Source organism: Lepisosteus oculatus, chromosome 1 (genome assembly GCF_040954835.1).
Source record: "Lepisosteus oculatus isolate fLepOcu1 chromosome 1, fLepOcu1.hap2, whole genome shotgun sequence".
Taxonomy (NCBI): domain Eukaryota; kingdom Metazoa; phylum Chordata; class Actinopteri; order Semionotiformes; family Lepisosteidae; genus Lepisosteus; species Lepisosteus oculatus.
In genome coordinates, this window is record NC_090696.1 from 70,307,655 (window position 1) to 70,326,790 (window position 19,136).

Genomic DNA, 19,136 nt, shown 5'->3' on the forward strand with positions numbered 1-19,136 from the left:
AGTCTTGAACAGCCTCTTTTGAATGATATATAAACATTAGTCATTGAAGTGAGTATTGGCATTGTCATTGTGGGAAAACCTTATGACTGCAAATAGGCTTGTGATCTTCTATGACATAAGATTCTGTTAGCAGTTGTTGCTGCTGTGGGGAAGACATTCTTCAAGTCTGAATTTTATTATCCTCATCTAGCATTGCTTTACACTATCGTCCAGATCTGTTTTGAAGACATTTCTCTCTTGTTAGTTGTCAGTGGTGATGGAGGTTATGTACGGTGTACTAAAGTACCCTTAATACCCTGGTGGATTCACAAGCAATGTTCTTCAAAGCAATATTTTCAGAGCATATTCCATCAACTCACTGAGTTGTGATACTGTTCCTCCATTTACAGTATACCTTTTATACATGCAAACCAACCATGTGCAAATTCATACCTTACACATTGTCCAAAGAGAACAATTTCCACAGGCATTTAAAAACTTCTAATAATATTGGATCAAAAGCTCTTTCTAGAAAAAAGAGTTTCAAAGACTGTATGGGTTTTGCACTCTACACTCTTTCCACCAACATGCAGCTCTCAGTGCTGCCACAATCTACTGTAGCACAGCACAGATCAGGGACAGTTACACAAAAAAATAATTTTGTCACAGAGTGATTTACTGCTTTGAATCCTTAAACTAAGCCATATTTCTGTTCTGCTCAAATTGATCATCACTCATACAAGCCACATACTGTATGAGAACATATATCTGTCTAAATCTGTGGTTAAGCTAGGCAGGTGTGGATGACATTACCAACACGTAAAATGTTCGTGCAACCTTGACAAAACGACATCTTCATATAAACAAAATATGTTTACACTGATCTTCATAAATTTAAGTAATTTACGTCTTTAAACATTGAGAGTATAACCGTCCAAAGACAAAGTGAAACAAATATCCATCTAGTTACATTATCATCTTCTGTCAAGTATGCAGGTTTTTATTTTTCTGAACTTCTTATTATGGATGGGCTCACATTCCTCTGCTGTGTTAGAGATGAATGACAGTATTGTTTCTTCTCTCTCTGCTTGCGCACACAGTGGCAAATGTGGCCAAAAAATCCAGCATTTGGAATCACTATTAAGATACCTTTCGGCCTGTATTTCATGAGAGTATAGTTCTGCATGTAGACAGAATGTAGGCAGAATCTATGAATAAAAAATGTGAATAAAAAAACCCTATAGCTTGCTTTTGTTGACCAGCTCTTACTAAATATTAGGGAAGTGAAAATGTTAAACCCAAATGTTAGAAATTGTAGATTTGAAAAACCATCTTAAAGTAGGATCATGCTTTAAGACATAGACTCATAATTCACCACAACGCAATACAGTAGTATTTGTTTTACACTGCCATTTCAGAAATCTGTCACGATCATAATCCCTCCTCTTATGGGCGCCCCAGCCCTTTTGTATTTTAGTAGATTACATGCACCTGCCCCCTGTTTAGTCTGCCAATATTTAAGCCTGGCTCTCCCGCGGATCCAGGAGCTTCATCACGGCATCCTGACCATCTGAGTCCGGGGCTCAGAGTGCCTGGCCTCGTTACTGTCATGGCCTGTACTCCTAGAGGGTGCTCTAGTTCAGTCCTGTTCCTAATTCCCTGTGATTATTCATGTCTTTCTGCTGTGTCTTGTTGTGTAGCCTATTTACTTCCTGTGTCTGCTCTGCTCCTGGTTCAGCACTGAGGGTACGGATGTCCTGAGACCTGCCTAGTCCCTGTCCCTTTTCTGGATTTCCCCCTTGAAATGTTTGGACTCGTTTGTCTTCGCCACTGAGTACCAGATCACCGTCATCAAGCCCCCTTGTCTTTCAACCCGTCCTGATCCTCTACCTCTCTTCCCTGTTGTCCTTCTCCACTTACTTCCGGATTATACTGTCTGCATTGCGTCCTAAACAGCACTTCACGTTACAAAATATGAATCTTGCTGATCAAGTAACCAACAGTTAAGACTAATGTGACACATCAGATTTGTTCACTTTCAAAATAACAAGCACCAAACATAGCAATGCACAGAAAGAAATTGTTGAATGCCGCAGAGTAAACTAACATCGCACTGGAAAGTAGTTTTATAAGAAAGTAAAGAAAAAAACTGAACACATGACTTACTGTAAGGTATCAGATGGTGAAGTATTAACAGAAAAATGTGTCTTAAGCAAAAAAGTATTTAACTGTTTTTCACAAAAGCAAATGTTACATCACATTATATAACAAGGGAATTATACACTATGTATAGTGTAAATCTGTATATCTTCAGCCATTAACACTGAACTTTATCTTAACATTTTAAACTGATATTATCATTCAATGAATCTATAAATTAATTAATATTTTCCATTGTACTCTTAACTTTTCCATCATTAAGGAGTATCATAAAAACTTTTTTGTGATAATTGAATAATATATAAGTTTCTGTGGTTCTATGAATTTATAAATAAAATCACAAAATGTAATGTAGCTATCCTTTTATGAAACTTTTCAGTTTTTGTATAGCTGGAGATTTTGAAACACATCCCATATAATACTTGCCATAATGCATTTGAGCACAGCTATCAACTTAAAAATGATATAGTAAAACGCTAAGGGCATATGACATTACATTAAATACAGTAATGTAATGGGCAAAAACAAAGAGCTATGTAATTGGTGCAAGGAAACATGCAATTTGCTTTTTACATATCATCAGCAAATGTCATCTTCTCAAGCATTTCAATAGTGGGCTGCAACGGAATGCCTGCAATGCATCTTATGCAAAGTTTTTTTTTTTCCCACGGGCAGTCATTACACTCACATTTCACAACTTGATTTGAATGTCCTGTGGTGCTTGTTCAACACCACTGTGCAATGACAGAGCTGATGTTTGGTTTTCAGTTCTTCAAGGAAAACTAGGTGCTAGGAGAAACTGACATCATTTTTTAGGTTCACTAAGGTGGCTGCATATAAATCCTATGAGCAAATGTGTCTTTCCACAGAAAATCACATCTTTTTTCATATCTAAAAAATATTTTTGCTTCTCAATTCTAATAATCTCATTCTATAATATTTAATGTTAGACTTTAATTCAATTTAATCAGATTTTTTCTAAAACCAGAAGAACAAAATGGCTTTGGGATATTTGTATCCTCTTTCTAAAATTTTACTCTGTGTTAAAAGTACAAGTGTGGAAATAAATCACTTTTACAGATCTTTCACCGTGTGCTCTTGACTGACTGATGAGTAAGCAGCTGTTGCATCATCTGTCAAACTTTGTCAAACTCAGGCTGTGTCAGGATTCTTGGAAGACTCATTAATAAAACTTAATGTCACACACAAACATCTGTCTAACAAAAAGCAAACAAAGCAACAAAAGATTGCTGTTTCAGTTTATCTCAATGGCTATGCTCTGAGTGTCAATTATTACACATGTTTGCAACATACAGTACCTTCATAAAAAGGTCTATTATAAAAACATTACTGTTGGCATCTAAATGTCCAAGGAAGATTTTTTTGACACTGAAGAAAGGGAATCCTGTAACAAAAACATAAGACAGTTTACAAAATAGAGAATGGCTTTTGGCCCATCTAGATCATTTGGTTCTGATGATAAGATCTGCTACATGTCTTGCATTTGTAAAATAGTAGGTCTGGGTGGTGCTTTCCTGACTGTGTCTGGTTGCCTTGTCTGTTATTGTAATTTATTTCCATGTCCAACTTCAATGGGAGATGTAGTTACAACATTATTATTTTATGAAATGGAATTATGTATTCAGTTTTCAAATCTTGGTCTAATGTTCTTAAAAGTATATTCTTTCCAAGGTGACTTTCCTGAATTTTTTGACAAGCTTACTTGTAATGAGCATTGCAATAAGTTGTTAAACTATCTCGTATTAGATAATAAAACAATATAAAACCTTTTCTGTGTGCTATTTTTGCCAGTGTACTTAAAGTATAATGATTTCAAACTATTTTTTTAAGATTAATAAAGCTGGACTATAACAATCTAGAATACATAGAACTCTGCAAATAAAGCATGATATACAGTAGTCTTTCTAAAACTTTAAAGGATCAGTAGCATATAACAACCTAACAATATTTTGTTTAATTTATCTTGTCCTTGCACTTACTGTAGCAAAATATATTCTGCTACATGATAGGCCATACACATATGAAACACATTAACCCTGTTTAGACTTTACTTTATGGAACAAGTATTATACATTTATTTGTGATACAGTTCATGGGAAAAAGTAGAATATGCGTCTATAAGGTTCTCATATGATGGCTGCCCACAGTGGCTGGTTAATCAGAAATTGGTTGTAAAGCCCTGTGCAATATATGATGACAGAAATTATATTCTAAACATATGTTAAATATTACCAATAGAAAAAAATAGGCAGTGGAAGGAATGATTACTGCATAACCAGAGACATAATATCTCAGTGTACTGGCCACATAAAACAATAAATTCTAGAAAGTTTTATACTGCACATTCTGCATGGAAATTTTTGTTAATTGTTGTATTTCATCACCATCTGACATGTACAATTAAAACGTCATCACATATTTAAACCAATGATCATCTAGCCTCTGTCAGACCAGAATGTCTTTACACAGAAGAAACATAACCAGAGAAGACACAGAGACTGATGTCATCAAGCAGTTTTGCCTGGTTTCACTGGCTGAGTTCTCAGAAAGGTCAAAATGTTTTAATAAGTTTCCATCTCCAGCATTTATACTTTCCTTAAATCCCAAATGACAAGATTCATTTTACACTGTTATGAGCTAAGGTTACCAGGCTAAGATGTTACAGTACTGTCTAGGTTTTACATTTCTACAATTGTCGACACAGGTTAGCATTGATAAATAAGGGTCCACCTAGAACAAATATGGCAGACACGAGGAAACTTCAGGACCAGAACTGAGAACCAGTGCTCTACTGGCTTTTGGTCAGGAGACTGTGATGGCCAATTGAGAATGATACTACTCTTCCTTATTGACTGTAGGTTTGGAATTTGATTTTGGGATATTGTCCTGATGAAGTCCATTTGTGAGCATGAGCTGACATGATCATGTAGGCATGAGATTATACAATTGTAGGATATAACATACTTTTAGACTTTTAGCACAAGGACTAGAAGATTTAAAACAAACATACTGCATGGAAAGAATGATATTCAACTTCAACATAAACTTTACTTTTCCACGTAAATTATACCACTGATGACCATGAGACTCATGTTATGTTTCATCCAACAACATAATCCATGCCCCATTTCACTTTAGAGTCAATTAGTTGCTATTTGGAAAAGTAATGTCTTTACCATGGAATTCTGCTGCAGATGTTAGATTTATGTGGTCAGCCACAAGTGGTAGCTTTAGAGATATTGTATCTTGATGATGCCATAGTTTCTTAGTTTTTTTTGGCAGGATACACTATGTTTTTACAGTATTTAATATTGATAGAACTACAATTAATCTTTATGTAATGTATTCATTTAGTTATGAGACAAATGGAGTCCTCAAACTGAAGTTCAGGGGGAGAACGATGTTAAATCTTGCACTTCCACTCTTTTACTCATAAATATGTTACCTGCAATCTGTTCCAGGCTGTCATTTTCTCAGGAAACTTTTAATACTTCACAAATGGACAACAACACCCAAAAATTAGTTTCGGGATTGTTTAATTTATTTGGTATGATAGCATTGGCATAACCTGTTTGATTATTGGGCAGCCTTCTGGCCACAAGATGTGAAAGCTCGCACCCCATTCAGAGAGGAGCTAACCAAGGGGAGCAAGGTGGAGATGGGGTGGAGGAGGGATGTTTAAGATGAATGTGAATAGAGGTGTTTGTGTTTGATACAGTATCTATATCTAATTTCCATGATGAATGTGATTTGGAACAGCTGGGTGAGATAGACTTGTCATTGTCATCTCTCCCAAACTTCAGTTAATAACGTCTTTTTATTTTAAAACTACTGTCACTATAAGTTTGGTCATCTTATTGCTATAATAAGAATTTGTCCCCACTACTGAAATACTAAATGTACATGCACTTACTTTTCTTTAAAACTAGCTTTCATTTAAATTGTTTCCAGGACATTAATAAATGTATAGCCAGCTGTGCAGTATTTTACACAATGACACCTGAAGAAGGCTTCACAGCAGAAAACGTTGTGTTTTCTCTCTTCTCTTTTCAGCATGGAATAAACCAATTACTTGTTACCAATAACTATATGAAGGACAGAAAGTTACTATTAGTAATTTTCTAACTTTGGGTGATTTAATGTTAAAAACTACAAAAAAGTAGAATATGTGCAGCTTAAAGGACAGAAATGCTGGGAAATACAATTCTTTGGTAAAAAAATACAATACTGTTCAATACAAAAACTAAAAAATACAACAATAGATTATAAAGTGTTACAATCATTGTGTTTATTCTTTAACAGGTTATTTAGGTTGTGAAGATGATGTAGAAAGTATTACATGTTTATATAAAGAAGTTAAGACAAAATTATTTCTTAAGATCAACTGAAAGCACTGGTCATATTCTTGGAAATAAAGGTTATGTGCTTCATTCTAAAAAGTGTAATTCTGTAAAGTGAATGTGGAACCCAGTTAATGTATAAAATATGATTAAATTAGATATTCCATGACTGTGGGATAGAATTTGCAGTGTACTACAGTATGTCTACTTACATGGCAATACATTTCTATGAATATATTTAACCATGTCTAGGGTTCACATTATTAAGTTAATGGCAGTATTACATTAAATTAACTGTACACCAAGAGGGTTTTATTTTACTAGTGGAATCTGCAGGCAGTAAAAAATGACTTGTTTTTGTCTCATAAACACATGCTGCTGTTAAAGGCTGGTGATTGATTGTCCAGTTGCTGCCAGTTAATCATGATGGGCATTATTTTCCTAGAGAGTGAAAATGATGGGGATTTGCCACTGTATGCCCCTTTGTGCTTCTGCAGTTTTCACCTTGGAACTGAAACTACTTTGGAGACAGCAGTAATGAAACAATTTATAGATCTTTGTGAGTACTGGAGGTTACAGAGCTTCTATTCTGAAAAATGAGCTCTTGCATGAACTCTTAATCGTACAGAAACAGTTTTCATTTTATCCTATAAAACCTTTTGAAAGAAAATTAAAGAAAAAAAGGGTGTATATTTTTATCAAACCATCAAACCTTATCACCTTCAACAGATAAATATAAAACAATTCCAGAAAATTAAATAAAAAGATAATTATGAGCTATAACTTAAAAACAATACTACTAATAGTAATTTGATTTGTTAGTTACTAACCAGAACCACAAAAATCTCCTTCTTCTATGGCAATAGATTGTGAATAGATTTATGAAACAGAAATTACATTAATTTCTTAATGGAACGTTACCTTATTGCTTTTCCTCCTTCATTTGGTTTGACAGAGTCAACCACTCAAGAGGAAGATGAACAATCCGTTAGACTAATAAATGCCTGAAAATCCTAAACTTTGATAAGTTTAATATTATTAGTATATTATAGGGTGCTACATAAATGTTAAAATACTAAAGGTTGCATCTAATCTATTTGTTTAATAAAATGTAGGAAAACATATTTATATTAAGAGATAAGGGCATGTGCATAGATAATGTTTTAATGCAAAAACGTACACTGGTTTAAATTATTTCAGTGATAATACAGTACATCGATTCCACGTTTCAGTAAAAGAAAAAAACTGAGTATTGCAGGGAGCACCCTCACAGCAGGAAGCTTTTACAGCATTCAAGCATGATTGCCTGAATACAGAATTTCTACACATACAGTATACAGCATGGAATATGTTCATGATCATGTCCACAAGATGTGACTGATCAACAATAGAGCCATCACATTTCAAGTGATGACTTCCACACAGAAAGAAGTTCGGGAGAAAGGTCAGATCTTATATACTGTAGGTCAAGACTGTATATATATTGTAAGTCTTGCACCCAGGTCTTCTCTTGATGTATACATCTCACACCCCCAACCCCCACCTTACTCTCACAACAAACTCCCTAGCTTAATCCTCACAATAGTGAGTAGGGGTTGGGGTTTTTCCCTAAAGTAGGCAGGTCATGCCAAATACTCTATACATATTCCATCAGTATATTGCATACATTAGGATCAATCTAGTCATTTAGTGGCAAGTGTTTTTTAAAAATAATTCAGATGTTTTGAGAAGTGAGGCAAGTTAAAGCTGATCATAAACATACTTCAAATATACTTCAAAATTACCTTTTTTTCCATTAAATTGAATTTTACCCATCCAATTATCACCACTTTTTGAAATGAAGCATTCCTCTCAAAGCATTCACGATCACAGCAGAGCTTCCAAAGATATACAGACCTACACTGACTTTGCAGGGCACAATTTTGAAAAAGTAATGTTATACATGGTATCAAAATGTTAATGTTGCATTATTACCATGTTAACAACATTAAGAGACAATGCTACCACATGAGATTTTAATTCACTGAACATGTTCCCTCACACTTCTGGTTGAAAAGAGGCAATTGCTCCTAGTGGTATATCGGTAACAGGTTATTAAACAGCTTTTCTTCACTGCACAATGGCAGATTGTTGGTCTTGCCATAACTGTGACATCCTGGATTTTAGCTGAAACAGGTGTCAAATCCCACTGTGTGAGGACCAAACGGCAAAGTAATCAGAGAACTCCCAGCAGTGAAGCCTAAAACAACAACTCTAAAGAGACAGGACAGGCTGAAGAATTAGCTATATCGAATGCAGGCAGGTCAAGTGTTGCAGACAGCTGACCCATCACAGCAGCCCTTACAGATTCACAGAAGAGGGGGTTTTCCAAGCAAAGAAAAGGGTCATGAACTTAAATATCAGTAGTTGGAATTGTGTGGATGTGTGTCTTGTCTCTCTGTGTGACTTGTACATGACTCTTTCAGGATACTTTTATTAAAAAATAATCGGTGCATTATTCGGATTTTACTCAAAAGAGATTTGAATCTACTTTCTTAATACTTGTTCAATAGGAAAGTTTTTTTTTTCCTAGATGTTTTTTTATTCATGCTTAGAATAAAAAAAAAAGTTGTACATCCCTTATTGTAAATTGTAATAGAGTTATATAGGCATTTACAGTACATGTACTGTATGTAAAAATAATAATAGTAATAATCTTATTTCAATAATCTTATTAGATCGCTCTTCAACAATATTTCAGTATCTTATAACAACATGTAGTGGTAACTGTAACTCATAATAAGTGATAAGTGAAAAACAAAATGACTTTGGAGATCTGTGGGGAATGAGGAGGAGAGCACAAATATGAGGCAAATATGTTAAATTGTTGGAAATGTGGGTGATGACTTCCAGGGAATGTGTGGAAGGCAGCAATCTGTAAATGAGTGGCTTGATTTGGAAAGAGATTAGTAAAGAAAGGTTACACAAAAGTTATTAAACTAGCCTTCCATTCATTTGCATATTTATTCCTTCTGGACTTTGGAAAAATCCACCAGATTTCCTTATCTTTAAGCATATATTTCACTTCCCTACTCTTTTTCATGTTTTCATCTTTTGTCTGTACTTTCCATCTCTCTCTTACAAAACTAGAGAAGGCTCTAGTATTGAAACATTTTCCTCTTTAACATGGAATCTCGCTGCTACACTCTAGCTTCATTATTAACACACTACACCAAGGTTTGACAATGCTAAAAATGTCAAAGTATAGCTGTCAAATGCTCACAAGCACATTTATTTTTCTTACATGTACAGTACCAATTTCTTTTCATCATCATTTAAGTCTGGACCCACCTGGGTGACATGCAGCAACCTTACTACAAATCACAGAAGACAGAAATTGTTCCACCAATTGAATTACATGGGGAATTTATGAATGATAGATTATACAAGCTCATGGGGAAATGCAGGCAAGGTACCAGAGTTAACATCCCTACTCCTCTAAAAAGTGTCATGTTTAAAGACCAGGCATTCTTGACCTTGGTTTAACATCTTATTCAAAGGATTGCACCTCCTACAGCATGGTGTCCCCAGGAAATTCTGTTCCATAGTGAAGAGTACCACTTATTGGTCCACAAAGACCATTTGAAGTAGCAAACTGGATTTCCTTTGAGGTCTCTCATCCTAGTGCTGACCAGGCCCGGCTTTGCTTAGCTTCTGAGATCTAATAAGATAAAGCAATAAGGTGATAAAACTGCTTCTGATCACCATGAAGAATGCATGGAGATATACAGTATTATTGAATGTCAAAAGTATTATAGGTCAGCGGTTTTTAAACGTTTTCAGCCAAGTGCCCTCTTTGACCAAATTAGCACACCCCTGTCACTTTCCTTGTGCATTACAGATGCATTAGAAAACAGGGAATCACTTCTACTTATACAACTACTATCTTACCAGCTAATGGAATGTGTGGGAATAAAGTTTGGAATTAAGGTAAGCAGAATCAGGTTTAATAGAAGACAGTTTTATCCTTAAATCGTGCTCGGCATGGTGATACTTCGTCTCAGCAAACGATATTCAGCAATGTATTACCAAAACCCCAAATACTGACGAAAAATAACAAAGGCTATTTTCTCAAGCAAGCCCAACCTTTTTTCACAATGTTTTTATTTGGGCATCTCTCCATTTGCTTGTTTTTCCTTATCTATGTGGAACATTTATTGTGACAAAACAGGAATACTTCAACAATAAACTACAGTACCTCTAAGAACTGTGTCAACGCTCCTAAAGCAGACTCTGATAATTTGTGTGGAGAGACAGTTTCAAGTATTTTTTATTTAGCCATTACACATTTTTCACAGACCCTTAGATCTCATCTTGCACAACCCATAGGGTATGTGCATCTTAGTTTAAAAATGCTGATATATGAATGATCCCTTAGAACAGAGTTTTGTGCAACACAAGATGAACACAGCTGAATATTCCATCTGGAGCCACTTGCTGTCACACTGTCAGTCCCCAGACAGAGCAGCTTACTCTTGAAATTTTACTTGAAACTCCATAACAAATTCAAAAAAGACTTAAGTTATTTTTATTAATACAGTGGTACATTAATTGTGTCTGGTGGTATATTTATTGTGTTTAGAAAGTGAACCAGAGCCTAACTTGGGTGGCACAATGCATGACTGCATCTTAAAAGGGATGTCAGATCATGGTAGGCTACACAGCTTCATCAGCAATTGCCTCAAGTAAAGACCTAAATGCTTTTTGAATTAACCAGTATATTACTATGCAGTTATGTATTTTGATAGATACAGTGTTTATTTGGGATATGCTTTGGCAGTGCTTATTGGGATTCATGAAGCACTTGCATTTAAAACAATCTTCTGTTGCCTGTGTTGAATAAAAAAGTTCTGCATATGTTTTCAGCATTTGGTACAATTTTTTTTTTCCAAATAGGTTCATCCCATAGCTTATGTTTTCTGCCTTTCTATTTCATAAACTGTAAAATCTCATTAAGTCATTTTTGTCATCATCATTAAAAAATGTCAATTGTTATTGGTTGAACATTTTTAATAATAATACACAGATGCCTCAGTTGCAGATTCAGGCTTAAAATAATATAGGGCTGTCTTGGGGTGACTTTTTTGGGATTAAGACTTCAATTCAAATTGCAACACATGCCCTCAGACTTTTACCTTTACATTTTCAGGTCACAAAATTAATTTTCTTTGTTCTGAAAAAGAGTAAAAAATATCTGGCTAATAACTGATTTTAGTCCTTGTTTTCCTTCTTGTTTCAATTATGTTTTTTTTAGTTACCATAAAAGCTATACAGTTTTATGTATATTTACAGACATAATGACATTGACAGAAAGCACACTAAGTAAAATACATTCGGGACCATTGTAAAATAACTTCAAAAATATTTCTCTATATCTATGTTTAGCTGGAACTGTTCTGGTAGGAAAATATTATGTATTCAGAAAATAGCTTGCGAAGACTCAAAAGGCTGGGGAATATAAAACCAGGCACAAAATTCAAAGAAACGATTCAGCCTAGACTAACAATCTTCACAGAACTACTAACATTCACCCGGTCGGATTGCCAAACAGAACCTCCCCTGAACAAATTAAATTTCTCTGCCAGCAGCCAGAGTCAGTCATTCTGCATTCCCACACAGACAATCTTTCAAATACGTTCTCCAGGCAAACAGATGTAGACGTCTACAAGCTCATTACAACACAAAACATAAGTATGTACAAGTGGTGTACATGGTCTGTGCCCTGCTTTGTACAGTATGTCTGACATATTTTCTGTCAGCCCATGTAAGGTTAAAGGATATGGGTGGCATCAACATTGAATATCTTATATCCAAAACTGCAGCAGCTGCAAACATACAATCCTAGATGTAATTAGCCCTGTATTCCAGGATACATGCATATTCATTTTTAACCAACTCCCACAGTGAGAAGAATCCAGCTCTGGAAGGACGTTTTCCCAGTGGAAAAATCAAAGTAGAAAATAATGCAAATTTAATATAAGAGAATCTGCCACTAACAGAACATACAGAGATTAGGGTAAATATGACAAAATCTGGAATATCTGAAGATACAATGTTAAAAACCAGAACCATCTTGTAATTTTCTATAGCTAATGAACAAGAAAAGTAGGTATCTTTTATCTAAAGAGGTAAGGCTAGCATCACCTTTTGTCTAGTAACAAGCGTCAGGCAAGAGTTTTATAGCAGGCGAGAGGACTGAAATCACATAATTTCTGTAAAGAGATACGTTTTAATGTTAACATAATGCAATTTATAAAATTAATTTTATTTTTTAAGGTATTAATTCATAATTACAATAATTATTTGTTTAAAAGGAAATGTTTGTGATCTGTGTACAATTTCTGTAAGCCATAGAGTAAGAGCAAATAAATCAATACTTTGTTATTCCACACACCTGACTGATATTTATGTTCTGGAAGCATGTTTGTTTAAACACTGCTAACTAGAATTGGCAATTTTTGGAACTAAAACCACAAACCTTTGTTTTATTGGAAAACTCAGATTTGCAAAACAGTGATGCCTGTTCCCAAGAGATTACATCATTGGTGAAGATTGTTAAGGTTTCTCAGAGAGAGAAAAGCATTTTATGAACAGGTGCTGAAATAATATATCACAGAGACTGTCTTCCCTCACTCAGAAAGGCATCTGGTTCTCATGGAAAAGCAAAAATAGTGAATTTAGAAACTCAAAATAAAGATGAATACAAAAGGGAACATTTATCATAATAATAAGTATATCGTGCAACACAAAATGCTTATTTATACTGCAATGTACCAAATTCTAGAGTTTCTGATGGCTCAATTATTTTAACTAAAATCACTCAAAATAAAAGGCTTATTAAATACTACATACTGTACATGCATTGCTTTTAAATGTTTTGCTTTACTTACTGCTGCTCCTAGCAGCTAGTAATTAAGCTTCAATATAACAAAGTTCTGAAGTGTAAAAGTCAAAGCCTTGAACAGTACGACTTTATGTTCCCTTTGATTCCTAAGATAGCAAAAGAAAAGTTCAGGAACCAGAAACAAAGATCAAAAAAAGCTTTTCCTGGCTTCAGTGTCCACAGCTTTAATCCTCAGAGCTCAACGGAAGGATATGCACAACCTCACTATTGATGTTTCAGCCTTCATCTACTGATGAGATCAAAAGAGAGAAAATGAAGAGGTGTTCAGATATAAACAGTGGGAAAGGTTCTATTTGTACTGATACAGAGAGAGTCCTTATACCAACTGTTCTCTCAATAAAGAATAAATATTCTGTTTTTACAGATGTGACATAAATGGCGAGATTATATTGACATTGTTTTGCACCACATCTATTTTCCACAATTTACCAAAATATTATTTGTGTTTTACCTTGTCATTTAAATGTCCACAACAGATGTTTCCAAGAACTTCTGGAACCATAAATATTTTAAGCTATCACAGGAACTCCATGATGTGTTAAAAAACTGGTGACTATTATCTTAACATCTAAACGTGGCTCTTTATCTTTTTAACTAAATAATTGAAAAGCATCTAGAAATATATTATTCGCAATTAACAAACCACATGAAATTGCACTACAGATGCAAGTCTTACAGTGCCTTGGTGATTAGCAATGTAGTCCTGGGTTCAGTTCCAGATGTGGGGTACTACAGTATATGCATGAAGTTTATATGTTCACCCTGTATTTGTGTTAACTGGCTTCTGAGAAAATTGGGTCTGGTGTGGGTCTGACTGTGCTTGAACCCGTGTTAGCCCTGCAATGGACGTCTCATGCAGGGTGTTTCCTGCTTTGCACCCATTGCTTACCACAGCACTGAAGTAAATGAAGTAGAAAATGAATGGGAAAATGTGTGTTTGTGTTTGTCTGCCCTGTAATGGACAGGCATCCTCTCAAGGGTGTACCCTGCCTTGCACCTGTTGCTTGCTGGGATAAGCACTGGCTCTCCCTGTATTGGTTAACATGGTTAGAAAATGGATGGATGGAAGTCTTCCTTACATGGAAGTAAGTCCATGAAATGATAGTCTCATTTCTAATGCATTTTTATGTGAAACTAATAGAAAAATTGTCAAAACGTATTATGTTAAATCCAAATAACCTTTACTTAAGAGCAAGTAGAGTTCAAGTTTACTTATATTTTGGTGAGAAGAACAGCAATGAACTACAAGCCAAGCATTTTAAGGGTGGTAAAATAGGAAAAGCACATGATTTAAGTTACTTTAAAATTTTAACATATAGTAGTAGATTATATAGATGTTGGTTGCAGAAAAATGATATCCTGATAGGCAAAAGATGGAAAAAGCAGAGGAAATACCACAATCCCCAATGGCATTTGCTGTAATGTAATAAATGTCATGAAAACATGCGGGGGTCACCAATGTCTAATTATGGGTATAATGACCTTGTGCGCCGACACATACTTGAAATCTGCAAGCCACAGACAGTTCACAAGCACTTGGGGTAGAGATGTCCCATGACCTGCAAGGTCTGACGATCTGTGGCTGAGGATGTTGCTGTTGAACATGATGATCCAGCACATGTGTACTGTTCGGTTCATATTGAGCACAAAGACTCAGCCAAAACTTGACCATCATGTTCACATAGCTATGTGGATATGTGGAGATGGAAGATCGCTGTATTGGAAAATTATCTGTTTTGGTCTGTCGGGTTGTACTAAGATTTGAGGTGAACTTCTTGAAAAATGTTGTTCACATAATGTTGGGTAGTGTGACTAATCTATACAATGAAAATTCTGCTTGTATTTGATCAGTATTAATTGGATGCCATGCTAACCTCCATGAAAGACCTTTGACTCCAAACCAATGTCATTCCACATTAGGGTTCTGTGCAAAATGATTTCCCTGGCATTGATATAAACAGTATTGGCCATCAGCATAGATCACATTAAGCTAATATTCAACACATACGCATACGCATACTGCTGTGGTTTTTTATTCAAACCATGGGATACTGGATTCAAGTTTGAATACAGTAGCTGGTTCTGTCCCTTTAAAGCTAAGTTATAGTAATAAAGCTTTGTAAAGAGCATTACCATTTATTCCTCAAGGTTACAACTGCAGATTTCCATAATATATATTACAAAAAGTACATCACAATATATTACGTAATAATTATACAATCAATTATTTTAATTATACAGGTTCAGTATTTATGAAAATATTTTTATAAATACAGTATTAATCATCTACAATATTTAGCTAGAGTTACAAAAGTATGAAAGTATGGAAATAACCATACAGATGGATTGTGGGGGAAAAGTCTCAGTACTTCAAGAGAAATAAAGGAGCTCAGAAAGATACCACTTAAATGAAACCTTACAATACAGATGGAAGCAACAATAAAGCACTACAGGTAGTTTAGAAATAACAATCACCAGCATTACTGTTTAGATAGTGTGATGTAATGTATGCAGTATAGTCTCAAAGTTTGAGAACAGTGTGTACAGAGGCTGTGGGAAAAATAGATTCACTAGATTCCCTAATGTCGTTGCCCTCTTGAACATCATTCAGTAATCCTTAATGAAAATGTGTGATAGAAGTCCAGTGAAGCTTTCTTTTGCTAAAAATGCTAACAATGTTTGCATTGTTTTTAAAAAGAACAAATTTACTGTTCATGGAGAATGCTATTTTGCTCCTCATACTCCTTAAGATGTTGGCTGTTTAATGATATAAAAATTGTACTCATTTTAAAAGGTGTGAATACTTACATTTTCTATTGCACAGAAAGATTCAATTATTTTATTTGTATAGAAAATTCATATGAAGGGTGGTTAATACTTCCTAAATTTGGGCCTGGTTTATTCTGTGAATTAATATTAGTTATTTTAAAAGTATCACAGGATTTAATTGGTGCTATTAAGAGAAGACATGCAATGGTTTTATAGTTCAACTCTGCTATAAATGTATTTATTAAAAAAACTGATAGCTCTTATGTATTAAATAATATAAAACATATTAGCCTTTGTTCTGACTTTTTACTGAAATGTGAAATCATTTTGGCTGAGTAATTCTAAGACTTCCTGTCTTGAAAGTTCCTTGTTACACAGTTATTCATCTCTAGTCACCCACATCCTGACTTTGTATACCCAGTCTCTGTTGCATAGTGACAGTCTGCATACAATGGTTAGTATTGGTTTCCAGACTAATGGCACCAGACCAATAATGAGTCCAATTTGTTAGAGGATATGACAGGAGTATTTTTTATCTCAGGCCTGTGAAATTATTTGCCCCAGGGGAAATAACTGGGGCATTATTCAATGAATAAATCATTGTTCACTATTTTCAATCTGTGTGATGCTAATTTTGCTCTCCTTTCTTATACAAACCTGGTTAGCTTGTAGGTTCAGTATCAAACATTCTCCATGTCCAAGAGGTATGTTATTTCCAGTTTGTCAGTTACAGTGAGTATTTCCTAGAAAACGACTGTTGGGCAAGGTTAGAAAAAGCCTTGAAAAAGTTGAATGTTCATTACAGAAGAAACTGGGTAATCAAACAGACATGCATTGCATCCTTATATTCTTCTAATTGACTAACTATAAACATAAAAATATCAATAAATCATTTCATTTAAACTTTTTGATTAAAACCGCAGTAGTAAATATCTGTGTATAGATTAAATGACAGTATTTGCAACTTATTCATTAATTAGCACAACCTAAATACGTCTAAGGAACCTGAACAACAAAAAACAAAATTGAAAAGGGAAATCTGTTATACTGTACGTCTCAAGTTACCTGAGAGAGATCTATTTCTATTCAAAAGAACTCTGCTTCAATCTTTGCACACTGCTTTGTAAACATTTCAGCAGCTATGTAATGATTAACAAAATAGATTTAATTATATTTGCTTTCCTGTGTGTGGCATTGAGAGTAATTCAGTCTTGCCTTCGGGAAAGACAATACAAATAAGCTGTTGCACTTCACACCTTGCATGAGAACCTATGGTATTTAAAGGATATTAAACCAGAAGGTTGATATATCTGTCTATTAATCGAATATGACTTACAGTAGAAAACATTAGTTTATAAAAGAATATGAAACCACACTTTCTTGAGGAAAAAGTATGTACAGTAAATTTTGAGTATGTACAGTATTCAGTGCAAGGTCATTGAATAAATCGTTTTAAAACAATGCATGTAAATGTGTTAGTAATCTATGATAATTTTTGGTTTAGAATACCTGGTATTCTCATTATTTTTATATTGAGTGCACAGCATTCTTCTTTTGTTTAAATCTTGAAAAATTTAGGTCTTAGGCATGCCAATAGCTAAGAAAACGAGATAAGGCCGCATAAACCAAATATCTTGAAATCCAGTAACAGAAAGAACTTCAAAGGGTTATAAATAACTCTGCTCATATGTCAGTCTACAAAACATTCTTTTTTCATTGGTTATGCGCATACTGGTAAAACTGTATGCCAAAGACAAAAGGTATGTTCCCTTTAACTCAGGCAATGTTAGACTTGGTCTTCATAAGGTAAATAATATTGTAAAAACTTTGAGTGAGGAAAAATGTTCTTTTAAAGAAAAAAACCTTTAAATTTTTTTTATTAAACTGCTCGACTATTTCTATTTAGTTTCATCATTTTTTTCAGTCAATGCTTTGTCAATTATAAACTCTTAAATTATAAGCTCTCTTCATTCTGCTTGCATCTCCTCTCTGTTTGCAAGAGTTTCCACACATACTGTAGTCCAAAGACATACAGTACTAGTAGATTGATTGACTTCTGTATGTCTACCACCTGTAATTTTATCAAAAGCCTTCTGAGCATCTAAATTTACAATATCAATATAAATATCAGTATAAATATAAATATAATTTACATTTATCCATTATTGATATTGCTTGTTCAAAAAACATTAACAAACCGATTAGTCAAAACCTTCCATTTCTAAATCCATGTTCCCTATTCCCTAGGATATTATTTTCAAATAGCTAATCCTCTAGTTTAGCTCTAATGAATGTACCCATAACCTTCATACATGTACTAAAAATATATATATTGGTTTATAGTTATTTGCCTCAGCTTCGTCACCCTTCTTATGGATGAGCACTAAATTCTCCAATTCATCATCACTACTTTTAACTCTGAAGAGCTTCGTAAAGATTATTTTTTTATTAATTATCTCATGGTACAGGATGCACCATTAATTTAACCAAATGATATGGTTTGACCTTTATTGCATGCCTTTCTACATTCTGATGGATATATTAGTTTTTAACTATTCAAGGCATTCCTAGTCCTAATGCAGTTTCTGTGCCATTTTCTAATTAAAACTGTGTAAAAACAAAAAGGTTCATTTAGATATGTAGATTCACTTAATTTTGTTTAGCATTCCTGCCTTGCAGTGTTGGGGCCCAGGGTTCAGTTCTGGGCCTAGGGTGTTATCTGTGTGGAGTTTTTATGTTTCTTCTATCTCTGCATGGGTTTCCTACAGGTTCGCTGGTTTATTCCTATAGAGGGAGGTTAACTGGCTTCCGGATTAATTGTCCCTAATGAGACTGTTTGTGTCTCAGGATGCGATGGACAGGTATCCTGCCTTGTGTCTGTTGCTTGCCTGAATATTGCTGGATGGATACCAACCTTGTGTCAG